Genomic DNA, 16,183 nt, shown 5'->3' with positions numbered 1-16,183 from the left:
TAATATTCAAGAATAGAATATCATCTAGATTTAATCACATATGCAATTAAGTCATTAACATGTTCATTAAATTTTATAATCACAAATTCCAGGGACTAAACTATTTATATCACTAGGAGATTATTATTCTTCCTTCCCCAAGCTAAATGTTAATTTTCCAACAAAAATCTCAATACATAATGACTTACAGTAGAAATACTGATTATTTCACATATTATATTCTAATAAGAAAGTATAAATAATAAATAGTGTTGTTACAACACTTTAGAAATATAAAAAATCCATATTTCTTCAACATTTATGGGACTCATATTTTCTCTCATCTCACCATCAGTTTAGTTATATAATGGGAACTGAGAGTGGTGGCAAATGACTAACACTAGCATTCTCAAAGCATGATGTCGGATTCCCCTCTGTATGCTGTGAATACCATTGGTTAATACAGAAGCTGTTTGGGCCTTTGGTAGGGTAGAGAAGAGCCAGGAGGGGAAAACTAAATGGAATTCTGGGAGAAAGGAGGCAGAATCAAACAGAAGTCATGTAGCTGCACAGGAGCCAGATTTTACCCAGGAAACAACAGACATGTGGTGATACACAGATTACTAGAAATGGGTTAAATTAAATGATAGAGTTAGCAAATAAGAAGCTAGAGCAAATGGGCAAAGAAGTGATTTAATTAATACAGTTTCTGTGTGGTTATTTTGGGGTTGAGCAGCCAGAAACAAACAGGCTGCCTCTTCTTACTACAAAAGCAGATACAGGAAATGTGGGTTTTAGAAATTTCTAAGTTAGTCTGATCTATATAGCAAGCTCCAGTTCAACCAAGGCTAAACAATGAGACACTGTATCATACAAATATATGGTATATTGGAAGCAATATGACATTTCTTATTGCTCTAAACTCTCTACTACAATCTTTTTCCACTATTTTTTATAATATTTATTATTACAAATTTTCACCTTCTATCCTCCTCCCATTTCCCTCCACTCTCCCCATTCCTCTGTCTTTTCCCTCTCCAGTCCAAAGAGCAGTCAGGGTTCCCTGCCCTGTGGGAAATCAAGGTCCTCCTGCCTCCATCCTGGTCTAGGAAGGTGAGCATCCAAACAGACTAGGTTCCCACAAAGCCAGTACATGGAGTAGAATCAAAACCCAGTGCCATTGTCCTTGGCTTCTCAACAGTCCTCCATGTAAGCCACGTTCAGAGAGTCTAGTTTGATCACATGCTCCACCAGACCCAGTCCAGCTGGCCTTGGTGAGTTCCCATCAGATCGGCCCCACCGTCACAGTGGGTGGGCGCACCCATTACGGACCTGACTTCCTTGCTCATGTTCTCTCTCCTTCTGTTCCTCATTTGAACCTTGGGAGCTCAGTCCAGTGCACCAATGTGGGTCTCTGTCTCTATCTCCATCCATCGCCAGATGAAGGTTCTATGGTGGTATGCAAGATATTCATCAGAGTGGCTATAGTATAGGGCCAGTTCAGGTGCCCTCTTCTCAGCTGCTCAAGGAACAAGCTGGGGACACCTCCTTGGATGCCTGAGAACCCCTCTACAGTCCTGTCTCCTGCTAACCCTAAAAAGGCTCCCTTGATTAAGATATATACTTCCCTGCTCCCATATCCACTCCTCCTTCCCAACTGTCCCATTGCTCCAAGTTCTCCCCATCCTCCCCTTCTCACTTCTCTCTCCCCATTTCCCCTTACCCCCATCCCTCCTCATCCCCAAACTCTCCATTTTTTTTTTGCCTAGAAATCTTGTTTACTTCCAATATCCAGGAGGATAACTACATGTTTTTTGGGGGGAGGGTTCACCTACATATTTAGCTTCTCTAGGATCATGAATTATATGTTCAATGTCCTTTATTTATGGATAGAATCCACGAATGAGTGATTACATACCATATACATCTTTTGGGGTCTGGGTTACCTCACTCAGGATAGTGTTCTCTATTTCCATCCATTTGCATGCAAAATTCAAGATGTCATTTTTTTTTAACACTGAGTAGTACTCTAATGTGTATATATTCCACACTTTCTTTATCCATTCTTCCATTGAGGGGCATCTAGGTTGTTTCCAGGTTCTGGCTATTACTAATAATGCTGCTATGAACATAGTTGAACAAATGTTTTTGTAGTATGATAGGACATGTCTTGGGTATATTCCCAAAAGTGGTATTGCTGGAGCCTAGGGTAGGTTGATCTCGAATTTCCTGAGAAACCACCACATGATTTCCAAAGTGGTTGCAAAAGTTTGCGTTCCCACCAGCAATGGATGAGTGTTCCCCTTACTCCACATCCTCTCCAGCATAAGCTATCATTGGTGTTTTTGATTTTAGCCATTCTGCCAGGTCTAAGATGGTATCTCAAAGTTGTTTTGATTTGCATTTCCCTGAACGCTAAGGAGGTTGAGCATGACCTTAAGTGTCTTTTGGCCATTTGAACTTCAGTTGAGAATTCTCTGTTCAGATCAGTATCCCATTTTTTAATTAGGTTAATTAGCATTTTAAAGTCTAGTTTCTTGAGTTTTTTTTTTATATATTTTAGAGATCAGACCTTTGTCTGTTGTGGGGTTGGTGAAGATCTTCTCCCAATCAGTAGGTTGCCTTTTTGTCTTAATGACAGTGTCCTTTGCTTTACAGAAGCTTCTCAGTTTTAGGAGGTCCCATTTATTCAATGTTGCCCTTATTGTCTGTGCTACAAGAGTTATATGTAGGAAGTGGTCTCCTGTGTCCATATGTTGTAGACTATTTCCTATTTTAGGTTCTATCAGGTTCAGTGTGTTCTGAATGATATTGAGGTCTTTAATCCATTTGTACTTGAGTTTTGTGCATGGTGATAGATATGGATCTATTTTCATTCTTCTACAGGTTGACAACCAGTTCTGCCAGCACCATTTGTTGAAGATGCTTTCTTTCTTCCATGGTATACTTTTAGCTCCTTTGTCAAAAATCAGGTATTCATATGCTTGTGGGTTAATATCTGGGTCTTCTATTCGATTCCATTGTTTGACTTCTCTGTTTTTATACCAGTACCAATGTGTTTTCATTACTGTAGCTCTGTAATAGAGTTTGAAGTCAGGGTTGGTAATGCCTTCAGACGGACCTTTATTGTATAAGATTGTTTTGGCTATCCTGTTTTTTTTTTTTTTTTTTTTTTTTTTTGATTTTCCAAATAAAGTTGATTATTGTTCTCTCACTGTCTGTGAAGAATTTTGATGGGATTTTAATGCGGATTGTGTTGAACTTATAGACTGCCTTTGGTAGAATTACCATATTTACTATGTTGATCCTACTTATCCAAGAGCATGGGAGAGCCTTCCATTTTCTGGTGTCCTCTTCAATTTCTTTCGTCAATGCCTTAAAGTTCTTGTCAAATAGATCTTTCACTTCCTTGGTTAGAGTTACCGCAAGATAATTTATGCTATTTTTGGCTATTGTAAAAGGTGAAGTTTCTCTGAATTCCCTCTCTGCATCTCTATCCTTTGTGTACAGGAGGGCTACTGATTTTTTTGAGTTGATCTTGTAGCCTGCCACTTAACTGAAGGTATTTATCAGCTGTAGGTATTCTTTAGTAGAGGTTTGGGGGGTCACTAATGTACAATATCATATCATCTACAAATAACAAAAGTTTAACTTTTTCTTTTCCAATTCGAATCCCCTTGATCTCCTGTTGTTGTCTTATTGCTATTGCTAGAACTTCAAGAACTATGTTGAAGAAATATGGTGAAAGTCGACAGCCTTGTCTTGTTCCTGAATTTAGTGGAATGGCTTTGAGTTTCTCTCCGTTTAATTTGTATTGGCTGTTGGCTTGCTATATATTGCTTTTATTATATTTAAGTATGATCCTTGTATCCCTAACCTCTCTAAAACCTTTATCATAATGGGGTGTTGAATTTTGTCAAATGCTTTTTCCGCATCTAATGAAATGATCATATGTTTTTTTTCTTTTAGTTTATTTATATGATGGATTACATTGATAGATTTTTGTATGTTGAACCAGCCCTGCATCTCAGGGATGAAGCGTACTTGAACATAATGAATAATTTTTTAATGTGTTCTTGGATTCTGTTTGCCAGAATTTTATTGAGAATTTTTTGTATCGATGTTCATGAGTGAGATTGGCCTGTAATTCTCTTTCTTGTTTGGGTCTTTGTGTGATTTTGGAATCAGGGTGACTGTAGCTTTGTAAAAAGTGCTTGGCAATGACTCTTCTAATTCTATTATGTGAAACACATTAAGGAGAATAGGTATCAGCTCTTCTTGGAAATTCTGATAAAATTCTTCATTAATCTCGAAAAACCAAAAAAAAAAAAAAAAAAAATTCTGCATTAAAACCATCAGGTCCTGGGCTTTTTTTTTTTTTTTTGGTTGGGAGGATTTTTTTATGACAGCTTCTATTTCCTCATGACTTATAGGTCTATATAAATATAAATTCATCTGGTCTTGATTTACTTTTGGAAATGGTACTTATCTAAAAACAAGTAAATTTCTTTTACATTTTCTAACTTTATGGAATATAAGCTTTTGTAGTAAGACCTAATGATTCTCTGAATTTCCTCAGTGCCTGTGGTTATGTCCCGTTTTCATTTCTGATCTTGTTAATTTGCATGTTCTCTCACTGCCTTTTGATTAATTTGGGTAAAGGTTTGTCAATCCTGTTGACTTACTCAAAGAACTAGCTCTTTGTTTCATTGATTCTTTGGATTGTATTCTGTGTTTCTATTTTGTTGATTTCAGCCCTCAGTTTAATTATTTCCGGTCTTCTACTCCTCCTATGTGAGTCTGCTTCTTTTTTTTTTTCTAGAGCTTTCAGGTGTGCTGTTAAGTCTCCAATGTGTGCTTTCTCCATTTTCTTTAAGTGGGCTCTTAGTGCTATGAACTTTCCTCTTAGCACTGCTTTCATAGTGTCCCAAAGTTTTGAGTATGTTGTGCCTTTGTTTTCATTAAATTCAAGGAAGACTTTAATTTATATCTTTATTTCTTCCTTGACCCAGGGGTAGTTTGGTAGTTGACTGTTCAGTTTCCATGAATTTGTAGGCTTTCTGGGGGCAGCACTGTTGTTGAGTTCTAATTTTAATCCATGGTGATCCAATAAGACAGAGGTGGTTACTAATATTTTTTTGTATCTGTGGAAGTTTGCTTTGTTACCAAGTATGTGGTCAATTTTTGAGAAGGTTCCATGAGTTGCTGAGAAGAAGGTATATTTTTTCCTATTTGGGTGGAATGTTCTATAGATGTCTGTTAAGTCCATTTGATTCATTACCTCCATTAAGTCTCTTATTTCTCTGTTAGGTTTCTGTCTGATTGGCCTGTCCATTAGCGAGAGAGGAGTGTTGAAGTCTCTTACTATTAGTGTGTGTGTGGTATGATGTCTGTCTTGAGTTCTAGTAATGTTTCTTTTACATAAGTGGGTGCTTTTATATTAGGGGCATAGATATTCAGGACTGAAACTTCATCCTGATGCATTTTTCACTTTATGAGTATAAAATGTCCCTCTCCATCTCTTCTGATTGATTTTAGTTTGAAGTCAACTCTGATAGAAATTCGTATGGCCACACCTGCTTGTTTCTAAGGTCCATTTCCTTGATAAATCTTTTCCTAACCTTTTACTCTGAGTAGATGTCTGTCTTTGTGGTTGAGGTGTGTTTCTTGTAAACAGCAGAATGTTGGATCCTGTTTTTGTATCCAATCTCTTAGCCTGTGCCTTTTTATAAGTGAGTTGAGTCCATTGATATTAAATGATATTAATGACCAGTGGTTATTAACTCCAGTCATTTTTTTTGGTAGTAGAGTTTGTATGTTTCCCTTCTTCTAGTTGTGCTGGTGAAGGGTCGCTAGATGTCTGAATTATTGTTGGCATTGTTGGACTCCTTTGTTTGTGATTTTTCTTCTATTACTTTCTGTAAGGCTGGATTTGTGCCTACGTATAGTTTAAATCTGTTTTTGTACTAGAATATCTTGTTTTCTCGATCAATGGTGAATGCAAACTTTGCTGGGTATAGTAGTCTAGGCTTGCATCCATGTTCCCTTAGTGACTATAGAACATCTATCCAAGACCTTCTGGCTTTCATGGTTTCTATTGAGAAGTCAGGTGTAATTCTGATAGGCTTCCCTTTATATGTTACCTGGCTTTTTCCTTTGCAGCTCTTAATATCTGTTCTTTATTCTGTATGTTTTGTGTTTTGATTATTATATGGCATGGGGATGCTTTCTTTTGAACCAGTGTATTTGGTGTTCCATAGGCTTCTTGTACCTTTATAGGAATAACCTTCTTTAGGTTGGGGAAGTTTTCTATAATTTTGTTGAATATATTTTCTGGGTCTTTGAGTTGAGTTGTAATTCTTCTCCTTCTTCTACCCCAATTATTCTTAGGTTTGTTCTTTTCATGGTGTTCCAGATTTCCTGGATGTTTTGTGTTAGGAATTTGTTGGATTTGTTTTGTTCTTGAATCAGTGAGTTTATTTCCTCTATAGTATCTTCAGTGTCTGAGATTCTTTCTTCCGTGTCTTGTATTCTGTTGGTTATCCTTGTTTCTGTAGTCTCTGTTTGTTTACCTAGATTTTCCATATCCAGCCGGCCCTCGGTTTGTATTTTCTTCATTGCCTCCATTTCAGTTTTCAAGTCTTGAACTGTTTCCTTTATCTGTTTGGTTTTTTTCTTGGTTTCATAGGATATCATTTATGAATTTACTCATTTCTTCAAACTTTTTGTTATTCTTCTCATCCATTTCTTTAAGGGAGTTTTTCACCTCCTGTATAAGGGAACCTATCAGTTTTATAAAGTTAATTTTTTCTACTTCTTCTTGATTAGGGTATGCAAGTCCTCCTGTTGTAAGTTCATTGGGTTCCGGTGTTTTCATGTTATTTTTCAGATTGGTGGAGGAGTTCTTGCCTTGGCTGCTGCCCATCTCTTCCTCTGAATGCTCCTGGATGAATCTTCTGGTACAAGATTAGTTCCCATTGCTGGCCAGGGACCTCGCAGAAAAAAAAAGTCCCACCTTGCTGCAGGCAGGCTATTCAAAGAAAGGAACTCCCACCCAGTTGCGCTTACCACCCCATCCCAGCACCCAAACGGGTTGTTTCCACTATTTGTTAACAATCTATGACAGGGAACATGGCCTCTACAAGCTTTTATGTCTTTTTTTCATGGTTTATTTTTTTATATTTAAAAATTTCCACCTCCTCCCCTCCTCCTCCCCCTTCCCTCCCCTCCTGTCTACCCATACCCCCCTCCCTCCCTCTCCAGGCCAAGGAGCCATCAGGGTTCCCTACTCTATGTTAAGACCAAGGTCCTCCCAACTCCCCCCAGGTCCAGGAAGGTGATCAACCAAGCTGAGAAGGCTCCCATAGAGCCCGTCCATGTAGAAGAATCAAAGCCCAGCGCCATTGTCCTTGGCTTCTCAGTCAGCCCCCACTGTCAGCCACATTCAGAGAGTCTGGTTTGGTCACATGTTCCATCAGTCCCATTCCAACTGGAGTTGGATGATCTCCCGTTAGTTCTGTCCAACTCTCTCCATGGGTGAATGCACCCCTCACGGTCCTGACTTTCTTTCTCATGTTCTCCCTCCTTCTGCTCTTCATTAGGACCTTGGGAACGTATATCAATGGAGATATATGAATAATATATAATTATTAATACATGAATGATATATAATTGTTTTCTGTCATCTGTGTTTTATTTTATAGGTCATGAAGAAAGAGTAACCAGTGATACTTACTAGCAAAGATGAATTTGACCTTTTTCAGTATCAGTTGTAAAAAAAAATTCAATAGTTGTTAGCTATTTTACTCTTGCCTCTTTGGGGGCCCACCACCCAACTCCCAAATAAATCAAACACAGAGGCTTAATATTTCTTAAAATTCCCAGCCTTAGCTTGATTTGTTTCCAGCCTGTTTTTCTTAACTTAATTTACCATATATCCTTTTGCTTCTGGGATTTTTCCTTCTCTTCTGTAATCCTACTTTCAGTCTTACTCTGTGGCTGTGTGGTTGGCTCATCTGTTCCCATTCCTTGATCCTCTCTCCCTAGAGTTCTCCATTTTCTTATTCTCTCTGTGTGACAGCCTTGCTTATCATTTCTCTTGCCTCACTATTGGAGATTCTGCTCTTTATTAGACCAATAAGGTATTTTAGACAGGCAAAGTAACACAACTTTGCAGTTAAACAAATGCAACATAAAAGAATGCAACACAACTTTGCATCATTAAATAAATATTTCACAGCATAAATGTAAGAAAACTTAAAATAATATCCCACAAAATTCAAACATATTCAGTCATCAGATACAGTCTGAACATAGTCATAAATGGAATAACCAATGGCTAATTTTTATTGTGTCTCACACATCAAACATTCCCTTCTGAGAAACATAGACTAGATCCAGCATGGCTGATAGCTTTCCCAAAGACTCAATATACATAATTTGGATTCATATCACATTTCTTTATAATAATCAGATCAGTTCTTACATCAAAAATTCCAAGTAATATCCTGGAAATTCTAATCTAATTACTATTTTCCTCAGGTGGTGTTGAATATATTTCAGGATTAAAAAAAAAACAACATGCAACCTAAAAATAAGTAGATTTACTTCTCAGAACTCTTCATATGGTGATTTACTGTAGAAAAGAAAATTGCATTTGGTAACTGTACATGCCTAGGAGGATATTAGATCTTGATCAGGAAAAGGCTATTAGTTTTATACCCCATACTATCACATTAACTTAATTACAAATTAATTCATATTATTATTAATTGGTTTGAGAAAAGTTACAAAATTCATAGAGATCAGAGACTAATATACCTGCCAATATACTTTCAATAAAAAAAAAACAGAAATATTTAGTGCTAGTTTACAAGAGATTGTTGACATTAGTAAGAAGGGGAAGACAGTCATATCTCTCCACTTCTTATTTTAAAAGTATAAAGAATAGTGATACCAAGAAATATTTGCAGAATGTAGACTAGACTTCTTCTTGACATGTATTATGTCTTTATCACTGGAGTCAGTAACCTATTAATGGTTTAGGCCGTTTGTTGGCCTAAATGAAGAATTGCAAATAAATCTTGCATTCATAAAAAAAATGGGATAATCACAGGATTTTGCTAAGTTTGCTCTTTTTCTTACTGTGGCATAAAACCATTACCTGTATCTTTCTGTTCACATTGCATGAGGCATAGCCAGCCAATTTTGGAAAAATTGGCAAATGATTTATTTTCAGCTTCTATGTATAACCTACACATACTATCAATGAAACTTCAAGCCAAATTTGAAATGAAAACAAGGAGATAGACTTTTATTTTTGATACCACTTAATTCACTGTATCAATCCTTTCAAAGCAAAAGAAACACCACTAGAACACTTCAACTTTGATTGTTTTAAACACATTGACAAAAACAAGCTTGCCTCCATCAGTCTCTTTCCTTAGCATAATTTATTTCTATAAAGACCGAGATGTCTTTGAACTAGAGGGACACACTCTTGAAAATCAGGAAATATAATATCTGTCAACAAGGATAAACATAGTATTAATGAGAGAGTATGTTAATGCATTAAATTGGTAGGACATCAGCAGGATATCAGGTTCACTGCCAACTGATTTTTAGAGATGATCTACCACTTGAATTAGTGTTAGTAATAAATTATTTCCAAGTAATATTAATCATACTCACTAGGAAATTAAAATGTCATAAAATGATAAAGTGTTAAAGAAACAGTATCTCACATCTACACCTGCTTATGCATCACAATATCACTGGAGTGTTTTCTCTGAATCATTTAAGATAGACTCTGTTTGTAATATGGGATGGAATCATTTGATGATTTCATATTCCTCTCATCATTTTAGTAGTTTGATTAAAGTTAAGTTTTTATGAAGAAAAATGGCATGTATATAATATAACCATTGTTTATACAAAACCAAATAACAGCAAATAAGATAAAATCATTTTATTTTACTATTTTCCTCCTGATATTTATTATCAAAATGTTAGTTTTACAATATTTAGTGCATGTATAAAAATACAAATTAAGCTGAATAAAAATAATTACAGAATTCAATGACATGGCTCATCATTTAAGGGCACTTGAAGCTCTGTCTGAAGACTTGAATTCAAAGCATCTGTCTTCCACACACACAAAGTGACACATGCATCATTCCACTTGTATACAGATAAAAGTGAAGAAATATAAAAAACTATAAATATTTTAATGACAAATATGTTTTTTTGAAATAGGTTCTATAGTTCACTTAACAAATGAATTGATTTTTTTTATACTTTTAAGAGAACTGTGAATTAGTGCAAAAATTTTAGGTTATGTACATAATTCTATGATATTTCCTAAAATATGCTATGAAATAATTTCCTATTAGATAAAAACTTCTACCTTGGTGGAAAGCTCATTAAGACATTAATTAAATCTTAAGGGGAGCTAAAAAATCCCACACTGCAGGAAAGTTCATTAAGTCCGGGATATAGACACTTCCAACACATCTCCAGAAAATATCTGGAACTTTCCAGATTAACTAGGTTATTCATTTCCAAATATATATAAACCATAAGAACTGCTTAGAGATTCTCTTATATAACCTGGCATACCTAGAAGATTCTCAAACAAGCTGAAGTACATAGAAGACACAATGATCAACAAAACTGCCTAGAAGAGACCAGAGGAACTAACTAGAAGTAGAGCTCAGCAGAACTTTCTGAAAAGAGTACAGGATAATCAAACTGTCTGGACAGTACACTTTTCCAGCTGCCTGCAAGCTGTGCAGTGCATTTCTGGTTTCCAGCTATCCTGTTGTGGTGTTCTTTGGCAGTGAAATAGTCTTTGAACAATTTTTGCTTCTATAAGTAATCCCTAACTTATATTCCTGCAAATAAACTCAATAAATGTATTGGTTTGCCAATTCGGCTTTGGAGGCCAGGCAATGGTGGCTCACGCCTTTAATCCCAGCACTTGGGAGGCAGAGGTAGGAGGATCTCTGTGAGATCAAGGCCAGCCTGGTCTACAAGAGCTAGTTTCAGGACATGCTCCAAAGCTACAGAGAAACCCTGTCTTGAAAAATAAAACAAAACAACAACAACAAAAAACAATTAGGCTTTGGAGATATCTTTATTTTGGTCTGTCATTGGCTCCCTATCTAGCTTAAATAGACTAATGTTTATGTCTTCCATAGAATAGTTTCAAAAAGAGACATTGATTCTATTCTGCTTATGTTCTTTTCTTTAAAAATATTCCAATCCAATTCTATACCTGCATCAACACTGACATGTGTTCTGCTCCTTCCACAATGTTGCACTACATTGAATTTTCTGTTAATGACTTTACTACTTCCATGCTTATGGTTTTATAAGTGCATCATCCCCCTTTGCTTATTGGACTGCCATATTTTCTTTTTGGTTGATTTGAAGATTATTTTCTTTCCATGAAACTAGAGTAATAGTTTCAGGTCAAATTATATAGCTTACTTGAGTCACTAAACTATTGGTTGATTGTATAGCATGTTTTAATCATTCAATACTTCCTTATAAATTAGATTTACAACTATTTTTCAATGCTAAGATTTTAACATACAGCTTTCCCCATGGTAGACAAGTGCTTGTTCAATGATATGTATTCCAAGCCCAAATTTTAAACTACTTAAAGGTATAAAATATGGGTGATATTTCTTCTGAATCCCTTCTCAACATAACTGAGGACTGCCTGGGTTTCAAACAGCAAGAGGCCTGTTAGTATATTATGGCAACTAAATCATTGTATAAAACATATAATGTCTTAAAAATTAATTCATGATGTTAAAATTTAATTTTGCTATGGAAATTATTACTTGAACATTTTAAAATATATAGTTCTTGGTAGAGCTACAATTAAACTTTCCCTCTTTTGTTGAAAGTAAATTTAAATATTTTGGAGAGCCCTTACATGTTGTTGAACTATATTTTAAGATGACAGTAATAATAACACTTTCCAGAATTTTTATTGGATTATAAAATGCTAATTTTATGTTTCCATTTGTCAGAGATTATTACTGTGTACAGTTTGGGAAAGAAACAAGGTATGAAATTATTATGTAATATTCTATGGTTTTTGTGTGGCTTATGTCTACAAGTTGTCTAAGTATGATTCAAATATATAATTTTTGCTTTCTGTATGATTTATTCATCAATAGGATTTTAGGTTTAATACAATGAGATAATCTTAGTGTGTCTATATAGACAGTAATATAAATCTGTTTATGTTTCCAATAGTGGCAACAAGGCTTTATAGTGAAGAAGACATAATTATTCTCTATAAATCATAAACAACAGATCATATACTTCAAAGCAAGTTTCCTAAAGTTAATGAGATAGTGTGATATACATAAGATAAATTGAAATGCAACCCCTTTACACAATTCTACACATTTAAACAATGCTATTTAGACATATCTGGTGGATAAAAGCAAACTGACATTTTTGAATACCTAACATATACCAGATACTTGGTTTGATGGTTTAATGTTCAAAAATAAACTAAGAGTCACTCTGTGTACTCCTCTGTGATGTGCCCTGAACCATAGAAGAAAGAGCTGTCAAGTAGATATATCAATTGTGTCTCACCATGGTTTATAGATCTCTGAATGGTATCCATTGTTATTTTCTTTGATGGGCCTTCATTTGCAGAAAAAAGAATTTTTTGATGATGATGTGATAGCAACACTTATATGTGAGTTAAAGGAAAATGTTTCAAGTGTAGTAAGGAGTTACCTTGATCTAGCATCCTGGTGATAGCAGATGATTTTCTAGCACAGGGAAGCTGGTTAGGTTTCCAGTACCAACCATGATTTCCCTCCTCTTTCCTGGGCCTTAACACTAATTAGATAGCTGCTGTTAACCATCAGCATGTGAATGAAACTTGTAGCACCACTTTGCATATTTTATTATGCTGGTAATTTTCCTGTTGCTAGTCTAAAGTTGGGTTTGACTGTTTGTTTCCATTTTGTGACATCTTACATAATATTTTAAGGAGGGAGGGAAGCTTGATCACTTAAAAGATACTTTTGTTCTCACTTTGGCAGCACATATACTAAAATTGGAACAATACAGAGAAGATTAGCATGGCCCCTGAGCAAGGATGACATACAAATTCATGCTAGATCACATAATTTTGTCAAGACACACTCTGCTGCCCAACCCCACTCACCTGAACATCTTCCCCGTGGTCAACACTCCTCTGAAACTCCAGCAAACCACAACGGCTGCAAGAATAGGTACAGGCACAAACCATACTGGTTTGAAGAAAAAAATGAGTAAACACCAGTGAGCTCCCAAGTTCCTGATGAGGAGCAGAAGGAGAGAGATCATGAGAAAGAAAATCAGAACCGTGAGGTATGTGTTCACCTACTGAGACGGCAGGACAGAACTAACGGGAGATCACCAAGTCCAGTTGGAATGGGACTGATGGAACATCCGACCAAATTGGACTCTCTGAAAATGGCTGATGGTGGAGGCTGACCAAGAAGCCAAGGACAATGGCGATGGGCTTGGTCTCTAGGACAAGGACAGGCTCTGTGTGAGCCTTGTCAGTTTGGTTGCTCACCTTCCTGGACCTGGAGGCAGTTGGGAAGACCTTGGACTCAACATAGTGTAGAGAACCCTGATGGCTCTTTGGCCTGGAGAGGGAGGGAGTGGGTGTATGGGTGTGCATATAAAAATAAATTAATAAAAAAAAACAAACAAAAAAATAAAAAGAATACATTCAACAACTGAAAGACCAGTATGGCACAACCAGAACCTAGTGATCCTACAGCAGTAAAACCTGAAGATTCCAATGCAGTGAAAACAGAAGTAAAGGAACTTACAAATGACTTTATGAAGATGATAGAGGCTCTTAAGAAATGAAAAATTCCCTAAAATCATCAAAGAAAAAACAAATAAAAATTGGAAGAAATCAGTAAATTACACAAAGAAAGAAAGTAAAAAAAAAAAAAGCAGGTGAAGGAAATGGTTCAAGACTTGAAAAGTAAATAGAATTAATAAAGAAAACAAAAACTGAGGGAATTTAGGAAATGAAAAATCTGGGGAAGCAAACAGGAAACACAAATGCAAGTTCAACTAATAGAATATAAGAGATGGAAAAGAGAAACTCAGGTGTTTAAGATATGGTAGAGAAAACAGATTCATCAGTCAAAAAATTTAAATTCAATAAATTCCTAACACAAAATAGGCAGGAAATCTGGGATAACATAAAAAAGCCAAACCTAACAATAACAGGTATATAAGAAGGAGAAGAATATCAACTCAAAGTAAAGACAACGTATTAAACAAAATCATAGAAGAAAACTTTCACAATCTTAAGAATGACATGCCTATAAAAGTGCAAGAAGCTTATTGAACATCAAACAGCCTGGACCAAAAAAAATCCCTTTGCCACATAATAATCAAAATCTTTAACATCCAGAATAACGAGTAGTAATAGCTGCAAAGGGAAAAAGTCAAGTAACATATAAAGGCAGACCTATTAGAACTATACCTATCTTCTCAATAGAGGCTCTGAAGGACAGATGTTTTACAGATGCTAAGGACCATGGATGTCAGCCAAGATTACTTTATCCATCAAACATTCATTCAACACAGATAAAGAAACAAAACATTTTATGACAAAACCAGATTTAAACATTACCTATCCAAAATTCCAGCAATACAGAAAGTACTAGAAGGAAAATTCCAAGTACACTAACTCAGTTTCATTCATGAGAACACAGGCAGTAGATAATCTCACAACAGCAAAACCAAAGGAATGGAATGACACACTACCATTACCAACATCAAGCCACAAGGTAAAAGGAATTAACAATCACTGATCAATAATCTCTTAATATCAATAGACTCAATTTACCAATGAAAAGACATAGACTGACTAAACAGATATGGAAATAAGATCCATCTTTCTGCTGCATACAAGAAATACACCTAAACTGGAAAGACAGACATTGCCTCAGAATAAAGGGTTGGAGATAGAGTTTTTAAACAAATGAACCCAAGAAGCTAGCCAGTTAGCTGCTCAAATAGCTAACAAAATAGAGTCCAAATTAAAATTAACCAAAAGACATGGAGAGAAGGATATTTCATGTTCATCACAGGAAGAAAATTATCAAGATAAAGTCCCAATTCTGAACATTAATGCCTCAAATACAAGGTCACCCACATTTGTAGAAGAAACAATACTAAAGCTTAAATCACATATCAAACCCAAAACATTAATAGTGGGAAACTTTAACATGCCACTTTCATCAGTGTACAGGTCTTACAGACAGAAACTTAAGATGGAAATAAGGGGACTAACAGATGTTATTACTCAAATGGACTTAATAGATACCTACAGAACATTTCTCCCAAACACAAAAGAATACCCCTTCTTCCCAGCACATCAAAGAACTTTCTTTAAAATGATTCACATACTCAGTCATAAAGCAAATCTAAACAGATACAAAAATATTGGAATGGACTCTTCTATCTTATTTGACCACCATGGGTTAAAGTTAGAGTTCAACAACAACACAAACTACATAAAGCCTAAAAACTCATAGAAACTAAACAATTTTCAAATGATCCACCACTGGGTAAATGAAGAAATAGAAAGAAATTAAACACTTCTCTGAACTGAATGAAAATGTACCCACGATATAGCCAATCTTATGGGATACATTGAAAGTAAGTACTAAGAGGAAAGGTCATAGTATTAAATACCTACATAAAGAATTTGGAGAAATCTCATACAACATACTTAAGAGCACATCTGAAAGCTCTGGGACAAAGAGAAACAAACTCACCCAGGAAAAATAAATGGCAGTAAAATATAAAAATGAATACTGAAATAAATAAAATAGAAACAAAGAGAATGATATAAATAATAAAACAAAGAGCTGGTACTTTGAGGAAATCAAGAAGATAGACAAAACCTTACCCAAATTAACCAAAAGTCAGAGAAAGAATATCCCAAATTGCCAAAATCAGAAATGAAAACGTGGACATAACAATGGATATTGAGATAATACAGAGAACCATAAGGTCTTACTTAAAAAAGCTGTATTCTACAAAATTGGAAAAATTTAAAATAAAATGGACAACTGCCTTCATATGTAAAACATACCAAAATCAAATCAAGACCAGATAAACAAGTTGAACATACCTATAACCCCTA

The 16,183-nt window shown here is 35.5% G+C and overlaps 1 non-coding gene across 1 annotated transcript; it reads left to right on the top strand.

Moving 5' to 3' along the window:
• The first annotated feature begins 13,042 nt into the window (after positions 1-13,042).
• On the top strand, positions 13,043-13,149 carry LOC119805689. Its single transcript, XR_005283987.1, has one exon. It is a non-coding gene; the product is annotated as a U6 spliceosomal RNA (small nuclear RNA).
• The last annotated feature ends 3,034 nt before the right edge of the window (positions 13,150-16,183 follow it).

The sequence above is a fragment of the Arvicola amphibius genome, chromosome X (genome assembly GCF_903992535.2).
Source record: "Arvicola amphibius chromosome X, mArvAmp1.2, whole genome shotgun sequence".
NCBI classification, from domain to species: Eukaryota; Metazoa; Chordata; class Mammalia; order Rodentia; family Cricetidae; genus Arvicola; species Arvicola amphibius.
Note: the sequence above shows the minus strand (reverse complement) of the source record. Positions and strands in the feature narration are given on the sequence as shown.